A 23,178-nucleotide genomic window follows, 5' to 3' on the forward strand; every position below is an offset into this window, starting at 1 on the left:
AATTTCGGTCTAATGGACAATTATTGTGATAAGGATTGAATGTTACGATCTGAGTGAATTATTATCTAATGATGAGTTTTATATAAGGGATCTTTATCCCAGGATTCTGTTGGGTTCATCAAACTATAAGGAACCCCAGAATCAGTTGGATCTTAAGGAAAAGAGTTCTCCTCTAATTTTGCGAGATGAGGACATCTCGCGTTTTTAAGTGGGGTAGGATATAAGATTCCTCCCTCCGGCTTTTGAGGTGTGCAGGTGTAAGAACCTCCCCTTCTGATCTTATAATTATTTCCCCCTCTGAAATAAAAGAAAGATCCTGTTTTACCCTGTTTTGGCCTATAAAGAGAAAGTATCTAGAGGGAGGTAATTTAAAATTGAGATATTTTTGGATATAAAAATCCTCCTAGTGTCTAAAATGGTTTTCCCTAAAATAGATATTCAAAAAGAAATTTCCAATGTGCAATTGGAATAAATCGAAATCAGGTAAAAAGGACCTTAGCCTAAGGGTCCAGATTTTCTAAAATTTTTGAATTAAGGTTCCTATGGACCAATTAGATTAATCCAAATGCAGGGAGGAGATAAATGGAAGAACAAAAGAAAATCTCCCCAAAATGAGTAAATGCTCACATAAGATGAAGAGTTGACTAAGGACAAGGTTATTAGTTAAAAAAGATGAGATATTTAGAAGAAATGATGCATTTTTGACACCTCAGTGTGGGGGAATTTCCCTCATGAAGGAGGTACTTATTTCACGTGTGGTTGAGTTGTAAACTCACAAATAATGATATATTTTCATCTCTCTTGCTTCAACTAGATCCAAAAAGTAAGCTAAACTGACCTAAAAATGGTCAAAAACTCACCAAACTAATCTGGAAAATTCTAGAATCAGTTTGCTTGGTTAAAGGCTCATTTTTTCCTGTAAATGAAGCCTCCCCCTTTGTAGATGGTTAATAGTGTTTTATGCACTGTTACTCTACTCCTCTCTAGAGCCAAAAATATTGAATTTATTGATAATTCATTAGTTTTTTATCACTTCCCCTTCAAAAGAATTGGTGGCCACTCTTGTTGCAAACAAGAGTAGATCCCTCAAACTATCAAGCCAAAGGAAATCTCACAAAAATTCATGTAAGCTAGAAATCTTACTTTTTCCTTATTCCATTTAATGGTTTTGTAATTTTTATTTTCTTTCAAATGAAAAATGATGCTATGCCTTGTTGGAAAGGCTTTCCCCCTCTCTTCATTCTTGAATTCAACCTTTCTTTATCCTAGATGTGTAATAAAATTATTAGAATTAAACTTTTCATATTAATTCTCTTTAAAAAAAGGAATTTGATTAGTTTAGAATGCTTTAAACCATTTGGGATAATTTCTAAGTATCTTGAGAATGAAAAAAAATTAAAAAATGGTCAGCCATACAAAGGAGGTTATGGCAAAATTTTCTTAAATTTGGTGAAGTAAGTTTTATCTTTTTTTTATTTCAAAAAGAGTAATCCCCACTGCTTGTGTATTCTAAAAGTGTTATTTTTATTATATGCATAGAAAAATGCATATTAGAAATATTTTTATAATAAAAGTGTTATTTTCATTAGAATTAGTTTCTATGCATAAAAGGATGCATATTGGGAATATTTTGATTATAAAAGTGTTACTTTCATCAAAATTAATTTTTATGCATAAATAGATGCATAAAAGATTTTTTTTATAAAAGCGTTACTTTCATCAAATTTTGATTTTATGCATAGAAAGATGCATAAGAAAATTTATATTTATTTCAAAAGAGTTATTCTCATTAATTTTGATTTTATGCATAGAAAGATGCATAAAGAAATTTATTTTTATTTCAAAAGAGTTATTCTCATTAATTTTGATTTTATGCATAGAAAGATGCATAAAGAAATTTATTTTTATTTCAAAAGAGTTATTCTCATTAATTTCGATTTTATGCATAGAAAGATGCATAAAGAAATTTATTTTTTCAAAAGAGTTATTCTCATTAAAATTGAATTTATGCATAGAAAGATGCATAAAAGATTTATTTTTATTTTGAAACTGTTATTCTCCTTACTCTAGAATATTTTCTCTCTCTAGGTTAAAACAGTTAGAAACAAGTCTTTTATATTTCTGAAGAGGGATTGATTACAGGGGAAGATGCTGGACATTTTGAGAGGCTGGGGAGGAATCTTACACTGCCTTCTTTTCTCTAAGCGTGGTGCTCCTCTACTCATAGGCCGAGGCCCTCCTTGCATCCTAAGAAGCGGACCTCTCCTGGCCTAGACTACCTTTGAGGAACATGGTTGCCGCAGCAATCTCTTCTGGTGTAACCTTTCCATAGTTACTACTTCTAGAAACCCACAACCTCCTTGAGGTTTCTGTGATGACCATCAACATTGTCTTTGCCTGTTACTAGAGCTCCCATTTGAGCTCCTCATTGAACTCTTATGACCTCCATTTGCTTGCTGTTATTGTGATGGTATTAAGGGTGCTTTTATGCAAGGTTTCTCTTTTGAAAAACCAAAGGTGCATATCAAAATGAAATCCTTAAATGGCCTCCACACCATTTTACTCATCTTCCATGAGCGAACTCCATGAGCAATGCCCTTCAAGCATGCTCCATTATGAGCTACAAATCAGCCCATCACAGCTTGCCATCACTTGGCAAGCATGCACCTCCTCCACTCTTTTCTTGCAAGCAAAGAACCTTGGGATTCTTCCATCCCATCAAGCAACCCTTATCAAAAAATGAGCATTCTCCTATGCCCAAAACAAAAATTGAGGCAATATCATCAAAATACCTTCACAAATCTCTTTGGTGGCAGCTTCCTTGTTGACATTGAAGACTCCATAGTCTTCATACTTGCTGAAATCTCTATTTTCAGCTTCCTTGATGATGAGAGCTCTCCATGTTGCAAAACTCCATTTGCAACTCTCTTGGACAGCTTCTATGCAACCTCCTTGTTGCAAATCTCCTCTCAAATCCTCACAAATACAAATCTCCTCTCAAATCCTCACAAATGCAAATCCAAATGATAATATGAGTGTGCATAATTTTTTTTTCATAATAAGCTGAAAATAATGCTTAATCAAAGAAACACACAAACAAGCTAATATACATAATAATCACCCATGACCAAGAGCCCATTTGGCTCTGATACCATGTTAAGATTCTAGAAATGGGATTGATCATGGGTGAAGGACATAGATTAAGCATAAGATTAAGGTGGATTAAACCACACTAAAAACTCCATGACTAGAGAGAGAGGAAGATTGCACACTCAACACTATTCCCTTGTATTGCATATCACAATGAACCATACAATGATATAGGCTCTCTAGCCTTATCCCACTTTACACATCATCATCCATGTGGCAACTCCTTTTCCACTCTTTTGGTCAACTCTCACACACCATGTAATATTACATGTGGCATTCCTATCTCACCACAATATCTTGCACCTCTAGGGTGCTTTCCCACATACACAACACCGCGATTATATCTCTCAACACCCCCTCTTAATCGAGGTGTTCCACAATTCACCCATCATCCATCATCCATACAATGTAGCATTGCACAAACGCAATCGCTATCTCTCAACAATGTTGCGTCAAAATACCAATCCTAAAAATGCAGTTGGTACATCACGGAATGGTAAAGAGAAGGTCGGTGAGCCTCATGGTATGCCTAACATTTTTGTAGGGAATTCTTCTGTTGATGGGAGAGTCTAGTGGGTTGGAGAGCAGAGCCTTGATGATGAGCTTGGGATTCCACCATTGAGAACACCTGGTGTAAAGAAGGCTTTGGAAGCCATGAATGCAAAGTTAGAAGATCTAGAAGAGTAAAAACCCTATGCAAAGATTGACTTACGATGGTTATGTGGCATATCACTATGCTTACATGGCAAAAGTTGTGCAGCTTGTAGAGCCCACATGTTTTGATGAGGCTATTGGAATTTGTATTAGAAGAAAGCTATGGATGAGGAGATGGATACGTTGTATGGAAATGAGATTTGGGATTTGGTATCATTTCCCGAAGGCAAGAAAACTATTGGATGTAAGTGGGTATATAAGGTGAAACATAATAGTGATGGTAGCATAAGCAGGTATAAGGCTAGATTGGTAGCCAAAGGATATGCACAGACACATGGAATTGATTATGAGGAGACGCTTTTTCCGGTTGCAAAGATGGCAACTGTGAGAGCTTTGATTACAATGGCAGCTACTACAGATTGGTTTTTACATCAGTTGGATGTAAAAAATGTGTTCTTGCATGGTTACTTGAGAAGAATTGTATATGGATCAGCCACCTAGTTTGGAGGATACATGTAACCCAAAGTATGTATGTAAGCTTTATAAGGTCTTATATGATTAGAAGCAAGCTCCATGAGCAGGGCATGACAAGATTATTGAGTATCGTATTACTTTTGGTTTTTATATGGTAGATGCAAATCACTCTTGGTATGTGCGCAAGAGTGATAAGGGTATTGTGTGATCATCACCATCTATGTGGATGATCTTATTGCTGGGGGTGACAACTTGGAAGAGATTGAGAATGTGAAAAGTCTTCTCAAAAGGAAGTTTGACATGAAGGATTTGGGAATTTTGGCTACTTTGTGGGCATTGAAATCATTTGTGCACCTGATGGTATTTGGCTTTCACAGAGACAAAATGTATTAGACATGTCCAAGTATGGGATGGCCGATTGTAAGCCAATCTTGGTGCCATTAGATAGAAATTCCAAGCTCAGTGCAAATGCAGGTTATGTGTTGGAGGATCCCACATGTACATGAAGATTGTGGGGAGTTTGATCTATTTCACGATCAGAAAAGTAGCAGGCAAAATGTAAGTTACACTATTGGCTTAGAGAACTGGTTTATGTAGGTTTCGCGCAAACCACATCTTGACAATGTGTGAAGCACACTTCGGTATTTGAGAGTCATTGTTGACTATGCATTGTTTTATGCTGTAGGTATACCATTGGAGCTATATGGGTACACAGATGCAGATTGGGCAGGTAGAGGGCAGGTAGAATCTCACACAGCAGTGGATTTATCTTTTCATTGGGGATTGTTACTGCTGTGACATGGAGAAGAAAGAAGCAGCCCACAATTTCCTTGTCGAGTAGAGAGGTAGGGTACAGAGGAGATGCAGTGGTAGTGTGTGAGGTAGCTTGGTTATGCAAGCTACTTGTTGATTTGTTGCTGCATGTGGAGAGAAAGGTTGTCATATATTGTGACAATCTTAGTAGTATACAGTTAGCCCAGGAACCCAATTTTTCATGCACGAACAAAACACATTAAGGTACACTACCACTTCATCAGGGAGAGATTCTTGGCAGGCGACATTGACTTGGCCTACGTTAGCACACACAGGATCAGGTTGCTGACATCTTCACGAAACTCTATAAATTTTGAGATATGCTTGGAGTTCATGAGCTGGAGTTGAGCTTGAGGGGGAGTGCTGAGATGTCAAGCTCAACATGAGATGACACTCACAAGGTACCTCTGAGACCGTTCAACATTTACATCACTAGCGGGTTTGTTAGCTAGCACTGACATATCGTGTTGCCAGAGATTCTACATCTGGACTACACTGACTAGTCCACACCTACCCACTCCACTTTAGGATGTTTGCATTATGGACCGCTTGTATATACTCTAGTATGTGTGTTAGTAACTTTATCTCCTTTGTAGACCTCTTTTGTTGAAGAAGAAGAACAACAATTTTCAGCCTCTCATCTTGTGTATTCTCTTCTAGGGTTTGTGTGAGTGTGTGTGTGTGCTTGCAAGCGCTTAAGCTCCCTTCTCCCCTGTGTGAGATCCCACTGCCCCCTCTGCGCACATGCTCAATTGGTAGCAGCGGAAGTAGCTTCCTCTTTCGTGGGGTAGGGTCTCCCACTCGGGGCCTCGCTCTCGAATGTCTGGGCACGAGACTAATCTGGTGGTTATTCCGAAACCGAAACCGAGAAAGTTTCCCTTACCCAAAAAACGGGGACGATTCCACCTTTTTGAATTTCTTAACGAATTTTCTAACGGGGTCAAGAGACTAAACTAACCTTCATCTCGAGCAGGGTTTCCCACTCGGGGCCTCGCCCTCGAATGTCCAGGTAGCACGAGACTAAGCTGGTGGTCATTCCGAAAACCGAAACCGGAAAAATTTCCCATGCCCAGAAAGCGGGGACGATTCCACCATTTTGAATTTCTTAACGAGTTTTTTTTAACGAAGTCAAGACTGATCTAACCTTCATCTGAATAAACCAGCTAGAAGGGAAACTATAACAGGCGTACTATTGAAGGAATCAATGCTTTTTTCCTAACTGAATTAGGCACAACAGTTGATCTATTCATTTGAGAAGTCTTCAGGCTTTTAATTAACTACTTGAGTTCTAAGCGTAATCCTATTAATCCTATTAATCAATTTTATTATTAAAACTCCTATTAATCAATTTTATTATTAAAACTCTACTCATTCCAGCCTAACCCCATCCGGCCCAGGGTTAGCCACCGCCACTGGAATAGTAGAACTAGACAAGTACTCACCCACCCACTTCGTCGGCCCTCGTCCATCGTACCAAAAGCACACCATTTTAACTATACCGAGGCTGGTCAAGACCTGGGCAGGCTTTGCCATGTGAGCCGTCCTTTAAACACTCCTCGCCAGCTATTGCAACCGAACTTCCCTTAGAACACACATATACCAAATGCTCCCTCCAACATTCTGGCATAAGATAGTCCTTTAAGAAAAGAGGGTTTCTATGCAAGTTTTTAGTTTTGATTTTCTTTTGAATACAATGAGTATATCTTAATTCCGTATCCCAAGACTTCTAGATCACAGGTCTGGATTCCCAAGCAGAATTCCTCAAATTTTGAATTCTTGATCCTTAGATCAAAACCAAAGGTCTCAACTTAGTTTCAGATTCGGTGGGTGATTTGAGTGTAGATTACTAAACTGGTCACATCGTCATTTCTTGAAACTGACGAAGGAGTTACGTCTTGGTCATAGTATGATTTAGGGTTTGAGTCTGGAAAGGTTCTCCCTGAATTATCTCTCTTGAAGGTAATATTTCAATTACTACTTTACTGAATTCAAAACTAAACATGAATTCCTATGAAGAATAAATTAGTCATTTATCTAAATTTCGACTTTGATAGTTTTTTTGAATTTTCTAATTACCATCCTAGAGAATATAAAACGGTATAATTTTCCTTCATTCAGTATTTACTTATTCATTTTTCTAATATTCATGGGATTTAAACATAGGATTAAAGTGAACTCTTATTTTGATAAAAAAAATTCTTTTATGCATCCTTTTATGCAAAAAAATCAATAATGATGAAAGTAACACTTTCATAATTAAAAAATATTCTTTATGTAACTATTTATGCATAAAAATCCATAATGATGAAAGTAACACTTTTATAATTAAAAAATATTCTTTATGTAACTAATTATGCATAAAAATCCATAATGATGAAAGTAACACTTTTATAATTTAAAAAAATTCTTTTATGCATCCTTTTATGCATAAAAATCAATAATGATAAAAGTAACACTTTAATAGTAAAAAATTTATTCCTTTATGCATCTATTTATACATAAAAATCCATTTTGATGAAAGTAACACTTTTATAATTAAAAAATTTCTTTTATGCATCCTTTGATGCATAAAAATCAATAATGATGAAAGTAAGACTTTTATAAATAACAAAAATATTCTATGCATAAAAATCCATTTTGATGAAAGTAACACTTTTATAATTAAAAAAAAATCTTTTATGCATCCTTTTATACATAAAAATCAATAATGATGAGAGTAACACTTTTATAATAAAAACATTATTCTTTTATGCATCATCTATTTATGCATAAAAATCCATTTTGATGAAAGTAACACTTTTATAATTAAAGAAATTCTTTTATGCATCCTTTTATGCATAAAAATCAATAATGATGAAAGTAACACTTTATAATAAAAATATTACTCTTTTATGCATCTATTTATGCCTAAAAATCCATTTTGATGAAAGTAACACTTCTATAATTAAAAAAATTATTCTTTTATGCATCTATTTATGCATAAAAATCCATTTTGATGAAAGTAACACTTTTATAATTTAAAAAAATCTTTTATGCATCCTTTTATGCATAAAAATCTATAATGATAAAATAACACTTTTATAATAAAATAATGATAAAAGTAACACTTTTATTATAAAAGTAACACTTTTATAATAAAAAAATTATTCTTTTATGCATCTATTTATGCATAAAAATCCATTTTGATGAAATTAACACTTTTATAATTAAAAAATTTCTTTTATGCATTCTTTTATGCATAAAAATTAATAATGATGAAAGTAACACTTTTATGATTAAAAAAATTATTCTTTTATAATAAAAATAATAATCAATATGCATCTTTCTATGCATAGAATTCAATTCTATTAAAAATCATCAATATGCATCTTTCTATGCATGAATGAAAATGACACTTTTAGAATACACTAAGGATGGGGATTACTCTTTTTGATTAATAAAAGATGAATTTTATTTCACAAAATTTTTAGAAAATTTCGTCATAACCTCCTTTGTATGGCTGACCATTTTTTGATTTTTCTAACCTTAATCTACTTTAGAATTATCCCCAATTGGTTTAAATCATTTTAAATTAATCAATTTTTATTTTTAAGAGAGAAACAATATGAAAAGATTAATTCCAACAATTAGATCACTTAACTAGAATAAATAAGGGCTAATTTTAAGAATGAGAGAGGGGGAAAGCCTTTCCAAGAAGGCATAGCATCTGTTTATCATTTTAAGATAACAAACAATTTAGAAAACCATTAAAAGAATAAAGAAAAATATAAGATTTCTAACTTAAATGAATTCTGGGAGCTTTCCTTTGGCTTGATGGTTTGAGGGTTCTAATCTTGTTTGCAACAAGAGTGGCAACCAATTCTTTAGAAGAGGGAATGGTCAAAAACTAGTGAATTATTAAGAAATTCACAGTTCTTGGCTCTTGGGAGGAGTACAGTAACAGTGCATGAAACACTATTAAGTTCAACAAAGGGGGAGGCTTCTATTTGTAGGAAAAAGTGAGCTCCTAACCAAGCAAATTGATTCTAGAATTTTCCAGTTCAGTTTGGTCAATTTTTGACCATTTTTAGCTCAGTTTAGCTTACTTTTTCGAACTAGACTTGAATTAGGAGAGAGGAGAGATGAAATATCTCAATTTTTGATCATTTAAAACTTCACCACATGTGTGAAGTAGGCGCCTCATTGATGAGGGGGGGAATCCCTATTGTGAGGTGTCAAAAATCTATTTTTTTAGAATTCCTTTGGTCCTTAGTCCCACTCTTCATCTTATGTGAGTATTTACTCATTTTTGGGGGGGGAGACATTTTCTTTATTTCTTCTATTTATCTTCTCCATATATTTGGATGAATCTGATTGGCCCCTTAAAACCTTAATTTAAATTTTTTTGAAAATCTGGACCCCTAGGGTAAGGCCTCTTGAACAGATAATACTTGATTTCTAATGCACCTTCTGAAAATCTTTTTGAACTTCTGTTTCAAGGGAACTTATTTTAATAAGAAGAGACATTTTTCTGTCCAAAAATATTCAAAATTTGAATAACCTCTCTTTAGAACATTTTCTCTCTCTAGGCCAAAACAATTAGAAACAAGATCTTTTATATTTCTGAAGAGGGATTTGATTACAGGGGAAGATGCTGGACATCTTGAGAGGCTGGGGGAGGAATCTTACATTCTCTCCCACTTGAAAAATGTGAGATGTCCTCATCTCGCAAACTGGGGGTAATCCCACAAAAGTTCAGCTTCTTTCTCCCAGGTGGCATCTTCAAAAGAATAGAACTTCCATTTGACCAATAATTCTCTCAGAATTCTGTTCCTGAGAACCTTTAAATTTCTTGAACATCAAGGATTTCTTTAGGTTGGAGTTCCATCTGCCCTTGGGTTGAAGAAGTTAAGATTTCATCTCATCAAGCACATGATTCGGGCTTGGCACATACTTTTTAAGAAGGCTGACATGAAATACATTATGTACTTTGAGATGAGGAGGCAGACGAAGCTCGTAGGCTAAGTCACCTACTTTCTTTATAATCAGATATGGCCCATAATATCTGGGGGGATAACTTCTTGTACTTCCCAAGAGATAGAGAACTTCTTTTGGGGCATACTCGAATGAAGACCATATCTGCTTCTTCGAATTCTCTGTTTGTCCTCTTCTTATCTGCATACTGCTTCTATCTATCTTGGACAGCTTTTATATCTTTGCGAATTGACTGCATCTGCTACTCCATGTCATTTGCAAATTGACTGCATCTGTTGCTCCATGTCATCAAGCATCTGTTTGGACATCTCGACCCTAATCAATGGGTCAGACCAAGTTAATGGAGTTAAGCAATCTTGTCCAAACAAAGCTTTGAAAGGGCTCATCCTCCAATACTTCTGTGATAAGAAACATTGTAGGCAAACTCCACTAGGTGCAGATAGCTTAGCCACTTCTTCTTGGGTTCCCTGCCCACAGCATGACCGAAGTATATCTTCAATTACTTGGTTCACCCTTTTTGTTTGACCATCGATCTCAGGGTGGTAAGCTATGCTGAGATCCAAGAAAGTTCCTACTGCTTCAAAAAATGCAGTCTAGAATCTTGACGTGAATTTTTGGACTGCTTCAAAAAATGCAGTCCAGAATCTTGACGTGAATTTTTGGATCTCGAGATCACTTACTATTCTTCTGGGTAGGCCATGCAATCTGAAGATTTCCTTGAGGAACACTCTGGCCACATCCACTGCAGTAGTGTAGGTTTCTTTTACTGGAATCAGATGGGCAACTTTGGTTAGTCTATCAACTACCACCACGAAGATGGAGTTGTAACCTGATTGCACTGAAGGTAATCCAGTAATAAAATCCATACTGATACATTCCCACTTCATCTAGGGGATGTCTAATGGATGTAGCTTCCTAGGCATTTTTACTCTCTTGGCTCTGACTTTCAGACATTGACGTACATGATTAAGTACATCTTTTTTTGTCCAGGCCAAAAGAAGCTTTTCTTTACCGACGTAGGTTTTAATGAAACCTGGATGTCCTGCAATAAGGCTGTCATGGGCTTCATTCAGAATTTTACCCTTGGTCCCCTCATCATTGGAAATGCATAGCCTGCGATTATAATACATATTTCCATCATCCAGGCTGTACCCTTGAACTCGGTTCAACTCCTAAGGAGTTTTGCTTTCCTGCATAAGTACAGTAGCAATAGGGCCAAAGAATCTATCCTGCATGATCTTCTCACTTACTTGAATAATCAAAGGATTTGATATTACAGTAATTGCACGCAAGGAGGCTTTTTTGCTGAGGGCATCTGCTACCACATTTTCTTGGCCTGGGCGGTACTTGATTTAAAAATCAAATTCCTACAGGGTCTGCATCCACCTTCTTTGGCGCATGTTGAGATCCTTCTGAAGATCCACTTTAAGCTCTGATGATCTGTTCGTCAAAGTGAATGTTTGACCCAGTAGGTAATGTCTCCACAACTTCAGGGCATAGACTACTGAAAGTAGTTCCAAGGCATGGATAGCATAATTCCTCTCATGTGTTCTGAGTTTTCGGGATTCATAGGCCACTGCATGACCTTCCTACATGAGTGCACCTCCCAGGGCAAAACTAGTGGCATCAGTTTTACTACCTCAAAGGGTAGAGAAAAATCTGGTAGCTTCAGAATGGGATTGGTTACCAAGGCGGTCTTCAACTTATCAAAAGCACTCTGGCACTTGGTAGACCATTGAAACGGGGTATTCTTCTTGAGAAGATTAGTCAGGGGGGAAGCTATGAGAGTATACTTTGGTATAAAAATTCTATACCAACCAGTCAATCCCAAGAATCACCTGACTTCTTTCACTGTCTTTGGTTTAGGCCAATCTTTCCCAGATTTACTTTAAATTTTTTTAGCAATTTCTCCCTACTGTTACATAAATTTACAACAGCGCTCTGATACCAAGCTCTGATACCAACTGTGAGATCCCACTGCCCCCTCTACGTACTGGATTCCCGGATGGTAGCACAGCGGAAGTAGCTTCCTCATGGGCAGACCAGGGTTGTTCTTTCCACAATCTACTGGTCTTATTATGTAGCGTGAGGTTTTTACAATGGCAATACCAACCAGTAGATTGTGGAAAGAACAACCCTGCTCCGCCCATGAGGAAGCTACTTCCGCTGTGCTACCATTCGGGAATCCGCCGGTACGTAGAGGGGACAGTGGGATCTCACAGTTGGTATCAGAGCTTGGTATCAATACAACCCTGTGGAGGTCCCTAGAGCTGTCCTGTACTGTCCAAGTTGACTTTGGACACCTGTAACCAGCCCAAAACTCGCAATAACCAGAAATTGCAGGTCTGAAATTTTCCAACCAGCCCTTTAGAAGAGTGTGGGGATCGTTGTCCAAGCTTGTAGCATTCTGGCATAAGGCAGTCCTTTATGAAAACAAGGTTTCTATGCAAGTTTTACGTTTTGATTCTCTTTGAATATAATGAGTATATCTTAAATCCTTATCCCAAGACTTCTTCATCGCAGGTCTGAATTCCAAACAAAATTCCTCAAATTCTGTAACCTTGATCCTCAGATCAAAATCAAAGGGTCTCAACTTAGTTTCAGATTTGGTGGGTGATTTGAGTGTATTTTCCTGAACTGGTCACATCGTCTTTCCTTGAAACTGACAAAGAATTTGGTCTTGGGGGTCAAAGTCTGATTCTAGGTTCAAGTCAGTTAAGGTTCTTCCTGAACTACCTTTCTCTCGAAAGGGGGTGATATTTTAATCATTAATTTACTGAATTTCATTCATTGAATATTCACTTAATTGATTTCTAAACTAATCACAAATTCCTACGACGAATAAATTAATCAATTTATCTAAATTTTCAACTTCGTTAGTTCACTTTTTGGATCCAATTTTGAATTAGGAGAGAGGAGAGAGGAAATATCTAATTTTATTGATTTAAAATTGAAAAGTAATGATAAATAAAGGCACCTACTTCATGAGGGAGAATTGTTGAGATATCAAGCTCATCTCTAGTGAGGCGGTGGTGATGACCCACCGCCTCACTTTTTGGATCCAATTTTGAATTAGGAGAGAGGAGAGAGAAAATATCTAATTTTATTGATTTAAAATTGAAAAGTAATGATAAATAAAGGCACCTACTTCATCAAGCTCATCTCTAGTGAGGCGGTGGTGATGACCCACCTGGGGGATAGGCCCCACACTTACACCACTGGCATGGTTGGTGAGATCATGGGTGATATACAGCCACTGGGATGACAGGCTGTGTGACAGCCATTCTAGAGACTGGCATAGTTATAGCGCCAGCTCATTTACTTGGGTTCACACTATAGAGAACCCTAGTATGTATTTTGGTTGAGTACCTTTTCATATGTTTGTACTCTTATCTTGGTATATGGTGTGTTGAGTGTTGAGTGTTGAGTGAAGAAGAAGAAGATTTTCAACCTCACCTTGTGTGTTCTCTATTAGGGTTTTGTGAGTGTGTGTGTGCTCAAGCTCTCTTCTCCCCTGCATCTTTTCATGGTATCAGAGCCTGGTTCATGCTAAGGGTTAAGTTGCAAGCAAGAGAAGCACAGGAAGTGGTACGAGGGTAAGAGTTTCAACTACTCTTCCCTATTTGTGTTGGTGACTATACCCTTGTCAGGAGCTCTACGGGAGGCATTGGCAAACGATCTCTGATTGAGGAGCTTTCTTTGCGGGAGTAAAGCTATAAGGAAACTATATTGTCCTATTGGACGATAAAATTTTTGGACCTAAAATGCATTTTGGGCGCGTTAGGTCCTCCGTTTTTCAGAAAGCAAGCGATTTCGAGCACTACGCGTAAGCCATCAATTCTCTGCAGAACTCTGTTTTAAGAACTGCAGGAAGAGAGATTGGTTGTACAGACACTGTGTGTGCTGCAAGGAGGTCAACATTTGCCATTGGGTGTATGTACGCACATTGAAGTCACTGGTTGTGACATTTGAGTGTAGTACCGTACCGTTGTAGAAATTTTAGCAGTTTATGCAAGACAAACCAGAGTGCTGTTTCTAGTAAATTTGTGTGTCTGGCAAGATGTCAAATGATGGCATAAACCAGATTGTTGCTGAGAATCTTGATAAGAACAACTTCCATGCTTGGAGGTTCAGGTTGACGAATTTCCTGATAGGAAAGGGTTATTGGGACTATATAGAAAACACCATATTGGGGAATATGGGAATTTCCCACAAGTTTGGGACACGTGGTCAAAAGTTTGGATTGACCATAACTTGAACACCACTAATCCAAAATGAGCGCTTTATAGCTCTTTAGATTCCATTTTTCAAGCGCTTTCCAACGATAGGTCATATGATAGGGTTTTGAGAAACTTACAAACATGTTATCCATGTCCCCCTTTTTTAAGTATTAAAAAATAGGAATTGGGAAATTCCCAAATTCACTAATATGGTGTTAGAAGGTGAGCATAAGAGGCACCGGAGATACCGAACATCAGTCCACAACTACTGCATATGTGAAAGAGTTCAAGGATTGGAACCAAGGAGCCAGAAAAGTTATGTATTGGCTCTCTACTATCAGTATACAAGACACCATGATCGGGCACATACAGGATGCAAGTCCCCCAAGGAGGCGTGGGACACCTTGGTAAAACTCTATGAAACAAATACCAAGGCACGAAAGATACAGTTGAAGAATGAACTTCATACTGTGGAGATAAAGAGTATGTCTGTGAATGACTATGCATTGAAGATCAAGGGTATTGTAGAATCCCTTACATCTATTGGCATTTCAGTAGATGATGATGATAAGGTGGAAGTCTGTCTACGTGGTCTTCGGCCACAATACAAGGCATTCAAGACATCTATTCAGACTCAGGAAAACATTCCCAATTTCAGAGATTTGGTGTCTATGTTGATTATAGAAGAGAAGAGCTTGGGTGAAGACCAATAGTCTTCACAAACAAAAACAATTCAGAGCAATAGGCCTTCTACATAAGTTCAGGAAGAGGATGAGGTAGAGGAGGCCGTGGATGCGGCCAAGGAGGTGGGCGAACAGGTAATCAGAATTATGGCCAGTAGCAGCACCAACAACAGTCCTAGAATTCACAACAACAACAACAACACGCAGGTGGAAGAGGCCAATTCAGAGGTAGGGGGAGTCAAAGAGGTTGTGGAAATTGGCAAAGGCAATATAATGATACACGTGGATGCTTTTATTGGGTATGATGAGAAAATAGTTGTGACAGATTTTGTGCTTCATTTCTTCTAGTCATTTTCATTTTGTATTCTGTGTATTGAGAGTGGTGCAAGTGTAGCTGTGTTGTGTGAGACATGTGTGTAGAGTTGTAGTGAATTTCGGAGTAATATGAAACTGTGTTGGTTTGTTAGAGCGAGTGTCATTGTGAAGTGTCAAACCTAGAAATGGAGAAATACTACTCTGCTCAGGCAACAATAAACAATCTGTTACGTGGAAATACATGCTTTGTTTGCTTTCCAAATTGGCATGCTTTGTTTGCTTTCCAAATTGGCATGCTTCATATATTTTCTGCATACCTTCAACTTTAAACTTTGGCAACCCTGTCACAATTCCTTTAGTCTGTATAGACTTCATTCTCTACACATTCACATGTCCAATTCTTTTATTTCAAATGTATGTGTGCAACAATTCCTGAACCATTTGCAAACATCGCAGCACTCACTTCAGGCATGTTTACATTCAACGTAAACATTCTGCCTACTCTGTTACCTTTTGCAACCAACTTGCACTTGTCTTTAAAGTCTTCAACATAACAACCATCAGGGTTAAACCGAACCTGCAAACCCTGCTTAATAATGTGGCCAACTGAAATCAGATTTTTTGTTATGTTCGGAACATGAAGTACATCTGCAAGGTACTTCACTTTGCCATCCTGCTGCTGCATAGACAATGGCACATCTCCAACATGGGCAATTGGATGAGCAGTGTCATTCGGTGTTTCCACAAAACCTGGTCTTTCAAGGTTTTTCATCTCCTTGAACCACTCCCCATGACTTGTCATGTGGTTGGAAGCACCTAAATCAACATACCATACATCATCTTTATGTGCTGCTTCATCATTTTCAGACATGGCATTCACGACATGCTACATAATAAACAACCTTTCATTATCCTCGTTGTTTCTGCTCGAGGATGCATAGTTGTTTTGTTGCAATTTCCCATTTTGCATGTCAGCCTGCTTCTTATAACAATCTGCCTGCACATGTCCAGGCTTACCCTCGGGGCCTCGCCCACGGATATCCAGATAAGAGACTAATCCGTCGGTTGTTCCAAAACCGAACCCGGAAAAACTTTCTTAACCGGAAGCACGGGCGATTCCACCAGGATAACTTTTTACTCTAACGTAGACAAGATCATTTCTGATCGAGATGATCCGATTACATCTATAAGATACTTAGTCAGTTCAAGGAAGAAACTTGCACTTGGATCATTGGGATCAACGCTTTTTCCCCATTCAAGAGGCACAGCCGTTGATTCCTATCCATAGAACAGTTTCTGTCCGGGATTTATTTTTTTTTTCTATCATAAAAACAAAAGTTTGAGTCTCGATTTACGGATCCATCAGTCCAGCCTAACCCCATCCAATCCCATGGGTTAGCCAACCGCCCAACCACTGTAGTGATGGGATCCAATTAAAAATTTGGTTAGGTTTTGTCCCGGGTACCAAGGAAAAGAGTTCCAAGGCCCCCTAGCCGGATGTTCATGCAAAATAAAACTAGTCACACCACTCACACACCCAATATGAAATTGCCTTTTCACAGATTCAACCAGTTTAAAACAATCCTTTAATAAAACCATGGTATCACTGATCACCATCTTCCAATTTATCCAGTTGATTCTTAATTTTTCCATCATTCCTTCATCAGAGTATCTATGGCATCATTGGCAACTAGGACGCTCACCACCTGTCCACTCAGGGGCCGTTTCTTAGTTCCTAGCCCTTAATACTCGGCAATATAATCACTTATCAAGATGGACTCTCGTTGAAGATCAGCAAGATCAACCAACGGATCCATATAAGGAGCCATGGACTCATCCATTGAAGACCAGCAAGGTCAATCAACCAGATCCATGCTCGATTTCAGAAAGGATAAGATGTATGTGGGTTGTGATAGGGCAAGAATGGATGTGATGTAAAAGATTAGATGTGAAGGCATATGGGGTTATATGAATGGGAATGTGAAAATGGATGTATGTATGTGGATGTATGAATGTGAAAATGGATGTATGCATGAAGATATATATGCGTAGATGTGAATGTGGATGTAGATGTGGATGTATGTATGTATGTGGATGTGGATATATGAATGAGGACGTGATAATGGATGTATGCATGTAGATGTGGATATATGGATGTGAATGTGAATGTGGATGTGGATGTGGATGTGGATATGGATGTATGGATGTAGATACGGATGTGGATGTATGTATGTATGTGGATGTAGATGTGGATGTATAGATGTGAATGGGAATGTGAATGTGGATGTATGAATGTGAATGTGGATGTGGATGTGGATGTATGGATGTGTATGTATGAATGTGGATATGGGATGTGGATATATAAATGAGGATGTGAAAATGGATGTATGCATGTAGATGTGGATGTATGGATGTGAATGTGAATGTGTATGTGAATTAATGTGTCGTCGATATGAGGAAATGGATGAGAATGAGTACACATTCAACTCCAACTCTGTTCCAATATCTTCCTCGACGCACGCATGGGTATCCTAGGCGACCCAGAGCCCGAGCACCGTATGGTCAGCACCCTCTAGGATCCTTCGCAGGTGACCTAGCGCTTCACTCATAGGCCGCTTCCTTGGCCCCTCATCCACCGTACCGGAAGCTCACCATTTTAATCGCATCGAGGCTGGTCAAGACCTCAGCCGACCTTGCTACGCGAGACGTCCTTCATTGACTCTCCGTCAGCAGTTGCAACATTATCAGTTAGGTCTCACGACCTTAATCACAAGATAGTCACAATGCTCCCCCAGCAATCTTGACATAAAACAATCTTTTACAGACAGCATTTACAAACAGTTTACAATAATACATGCATTGTTTGCTTTCCAAATTGACATGCTTCACATACTTTCTGCATACCATGAACCTTAAACTTCCACAATTTCTATAGTTTGCATACACTTCATTCTTTGCACATTTATATGCCTAATTCTCTTATGCCAAATTTCTATATGTGCAACAACTCCTGAACCATTTGTAAACATTGTAGCACTCACTTTAGGTATATTTACATTAAGTGTAAACATTCTTCCCACTCTGTTGCCTTTTTCAACCAACCTGCACTTATTTTTAAAGTCTTCTACATAAAAACCATCAGGGTTCAAGTGCACCTATGAACCATGCTCAATCATCTGGCCAACAAGAACCATATTCTTTGTAATGTTTGAAACATGAAGTACATTTGCAAGATATTTCACCTTACCATCTTGCATAGACATGAAGTAAATTTTCAAGGTACTTCACCTTACCATCCTGCATAGACAATGTCACATCTCCATCATGGGAAATCGAATGAGCAGTGTCATCCCCTGTTTCAACAAAACTTGGTCTTTCAAGACTCTTCATTTCCTTGAACCACTCACCATAACTTGTCATGTGGTTGGAAGCACCTGAATCAACATACCATACATCATCCTTACATGTTGCTACATCATTTCTAGACACAACATTAACTACATGTTACATAACAAACAACCTCTCATTATCCTCATTACTTCGGCTATAGGGCGCATAACTATTTTGTTGCGCTTTTCCACTTCTCATGCCATTTTTCTTCTTATAGAAATCTGCCTCCACATGCCCAAATTTTCCACAATAAAAACAACCTTGTGTATCATTTTGCTACCTTTGCCAATTTCCACGACCTCTTTTACTACCCCTGCCTCTCAACTGGCCTTTTCCACCTGTGTGTTTGCAAGAAACTAGGGTTGGCCACTCAAGGAATGGAGTGAAAACATGAGTGTGGGTCACCATTCTAACATCTAAAGAGGGATACGTCCACCATGGAAGCTTAGGCATAAGAGCTCCAAGAAAAGTAATAGTCAAAATGATACAAGCCCATGGGCCCTATGCCTCATATAACCCAATTCCCTCAAAATATGCATGTAAATGTCCTAATCTACTTCATTACAAACCATCCCCACCCAAATATGTTTCTTACTTAAAACATGCACAAAGTAAAACCATAGTATGGATGGTTTGCATAAGCATCAACATGCACCACTTTACACTTCTTTGCCAAAACTATCCAAAAGAGCATGATTTTAACCTTTCAGAACTCTAAAACTTTATGTAATACTCCCCAACTCATTGTCAATCATGGCTAAGAAGTATATATCAATTGCATCCATTTTTTTACCTCTTTTATGCCTCATAATAGTAAATTACAACAAGATATTTTGACTCAAGAATACACCTCGGATGCATCAAAAAGGTGTTCCATCCTCTCCAACATAGAGGCAGGCTGCCATGTTGCTTCATATTAAGGTAACCCTTCTTATCTTGGGAAAAATTTCCTATTCATCGACACCTTGACCCTGTAGAGATTCAAGGATACGATTCATAGGTATGACCTAGCTCTATCTCGCAGGGGGAGTGTGATTTTCTAAACATCAAATCACCCATAGGGAAAATGATCATAAATTGGGCAACTACTAGACTTGATTTCTAGAGGCAACGCTTTTTTCCTCATCTTATGCAAGGCACAGCCACTGGCCTAGTCTCTAGAATAGAGTTGCCCAAGAACCTAATTATCTAGCGTAGGGCTTTCACTTAATCTGTTGGAAAGCTACCCGACTAATTGGGTCCACCCGTCCGTAGGATGGTACCGTCGGGGCATTCCATCCTCCCACTTTCCACCCTACTCACGCATCAATTTGTTTTCTAATTAATCCTACCACACTGTTTGACAAAAATAAACATATTCCTTGATTAAGGCCCTTTTTCACAAGGTTTGTTAAAATAGCCTTTTTACACAATGCAATCATACCAAAGACAAGATATATTTATATAAAAAATTTATACATGAACCAATTCCATACAAGCCAAACCGGCTCTCTTATTCTTATACTGCCGATGATCTAGAATTCGGCCTTCCACCCTCTACATGCTGGGCAAAACCCTACGGGACCATACACCTCATCGTCGACCGCTGGCGAGGACTCAAGCCGGCCTGTCGCCCTCTCAGGCTCCATCGCTCAATCCTCCCGCCCCTCAGAGGGATGTCTGCACACTAGGGTGGGCTTATTTACTGCACTAGCCTGGGCCCTCAGAACTAGGCAGCCTCATAATCTCTCGCCTCAATCAGCGATCCTTATTCTCCCAAAGGTATGAGGGATACCTTGGGCCATTCCCGGGCTTTGCTAACGACGTCGCCCGGCTACACAAGCACAGAACGGAGTTAGCGTTGAAGCCAAAAAAAATCTTGAATTCTAAAGATAACAACTTCAATGCAATTTATTAACTATAGCATTCACAATTCGTGAAGATAACAATTTCAACGCAATTTATCAAATACAGCATCACATAATTCGTAACTTCATACAATTCTTATGTCGTCATTTTAAAAGGAAAAGATACCATTCATTAACACTAATTTAAGAAAAATCTCTTCTTTTAAAAATTAACCAAGCTAGCCCGGCCACCATTTCCTTGAGGAGCTTGAAAAGGGAGGACTGGCCGCGTTGGGGGCATCTTCCCCCATCTCGTTGTTACGTGCTCCTCTTGAGGTGACATTTTGACGTCTCCGAGAAGAGGCCATCTTAGGCGTCGCTTTGTAGAGCTCGCTACTGCTACGATCGAAACGCTTCAATCGGATCTGAATTCTGAGCTCGTTTGCTCACCGTATGAGCAAAAGAGTATGACGCATGAACCCTTGCTTAAGGCAAAAAACCCTTATTAAAGTCTACGCAAATGGGGGGGATTGTGAGATGTCCTTAAGGCTAAAAACGTGGAGAGGGCTGTGAGGGGCTGTTGTAAGTCTCTTCACACCACGGGGGGGAGGGGGGGGGGGGGAAGAAGAGTTAAGGACATTGGCTCTAAGGAAAAGGGAGATGGAGGAATTTTAGCTTATCTGAAAAGAGCCAAATGAGGGGGTGTGAGCGTGGTGGCTGCAAGGGCAGCTGCACTGAAGTAAGTACGCTGACAGGGACGGACGGCGATACAACAGGGCATACGCTACACAGAAATGCATGCTGCCTGTGGAGCACCCCGGGGGTTTATATAGCTGAGGGGTATGGGTATGGGCGCTGCACAAAGCAAGGACGAAAGGATGGTGTACCTTCAAAGGCTATGGATCAGTGGCCTGCATGGGTCTAGGGGAAAGGTACGGTGTCGACTGTCCGGGAAAGGAGTGGTACGCATGTACCTTATCTGGTCTGGGGCAGCATGGGTGTCCACGTAAGGGTACGTGTGGACCATACAGTGGGCGGCCATCCTTTGGTTCTTGGGCGGCCATCGTACGAGCACCCTAGTTAGTGTGTACGGTCCAAATTTTGGGACAGGGTACCCAAATTTGGGGCGCTCGCCTCGATTTGCGTGCCGGACCGCCCCGGGGGCGAAATTGTTTTTGGTCCAGGAAGTTCTCTTGGTCGTAGGGGTTCAGATGGTTCGTCAATCGGACGCCCGGTCGTGCATTTATTAAGGTTTAAAGGTCACCGTTTTTTAACTAAAATAACTGAAATTTGCATATAGGCTTGATCCGGTGTCCGTTTTGGATGCTGTAAAATCCTAGATTAGGGTAAAATCACGCGCAGATTCCAAATTTGGGCTCAAAATTTGAAGATTCTAAGTAGAAATGACTCAAATAATAAAATCATTGATTTTTATACCATAAAAACTCATAATTACATGGACATTTCTTTATTAGTGAAGATGGGTATGTTACATCCTTCCCCCCTGAAAGAAATCGAGATGTCCTCATCTCGTCATGAATTGGGGATAATCCTTTAAGAGTGTAGCTTCATCTTCCCAAGTTGCATCCTCTTCAGGGTAATCTTTCCACTGTACTAGATGTTCTACAAGAGTTATATTTTGGAGTTGCCTCTCCCTAGAATCTATGATGCTACTGGGCTGTAATTCAAGGACTCCTTGAGTAGGGATTATAACTTGTTCATCATCAAGAATATGATCGAGACTGGGGACATATGGTTTTAACAAACTTACATGAAATACATTATGGACTTTGATATGGGCTGGGAGTTGGAGTTTATAGGCACTTTTACCTAGACACTTGATAACTGTATAGGGACCACAATACCTAGGGCTGAGCTTCTTATATTTCCCAAGTGATAGAGAACTTTGTTTGGGTCGCACTCGTAGAAGAACTCTGTCTCCTTCCTTGAAGATCCTTTCAGACCTCTTGATGTCAGCATAATGCTTTTATTGATCTTGGGCAGCTTTAATATCCTTTTGGATTGCCTTGGTTTGTTCCTCCATTTCTTCGAGCATTTTCCTGGATGCCTCAACTCTTATGGTTGGATCAGAGAAATTTAGAGGAGACAGGAATTCTTGCCCATATAGTGCCTTGAATGGTGACATTCCTATGCTTTGATGATAAGACGCATTGTAGGCAAATTCTACCAGAGGAAGGTATTGAAGCCACCTTCTTGGTTTCCATCCACAGTATGCTCTGAGAATATCTTCAATTACTTGATTGACTCTCTCAGTCTGGCCATCGGTCTCTGGATGATAAGCTGTGCTAAAGCAAAGTTGAGTTCCCAGGGCTTGAAGTAAGGACTGCCAGAATTTTGAAGTGAAGTCAGAATCTCGGTCACTTACTATCCTTTTTGGGAGACCATGAAGTTTGAGGACTTCCTTGATGAATACTCGAGCAACATCAGAACCTTTGAAGGTCTTCTTTGCTGGTATAAGGTGAGCTACTTTGGTAAGTAACTCCACTACTACCAGAATGGAGTCATACCCTCCTTGAATAGTGGGAAGACTTGTGACAAAATCCATACTAATTATGCACTCCCACTTCATTTGGGGGATATCTAAGGGTTGAAGTTTTCCACGCATCTTGACTCTTTCAGCTTTGATCCTTTGGCATGAGAGACATTGCTTCAAGTACC

Source organism: Cibotium barometz, chromosome 6, assembly GCF_041138505.1.
Source record: "Cibotium barometz isolate CiBa-2024 chromosome 6, ASM4113850v1, whole genome shotgun sequence".
NCBI classification, from domain to species: domain Eukaryota; kingdom Viridiplantae; phylum Streptophyta; class Polypodiopsida; order Cyatheales; family Cibotiaceae; genus Cibotium; species Cibotium barometz.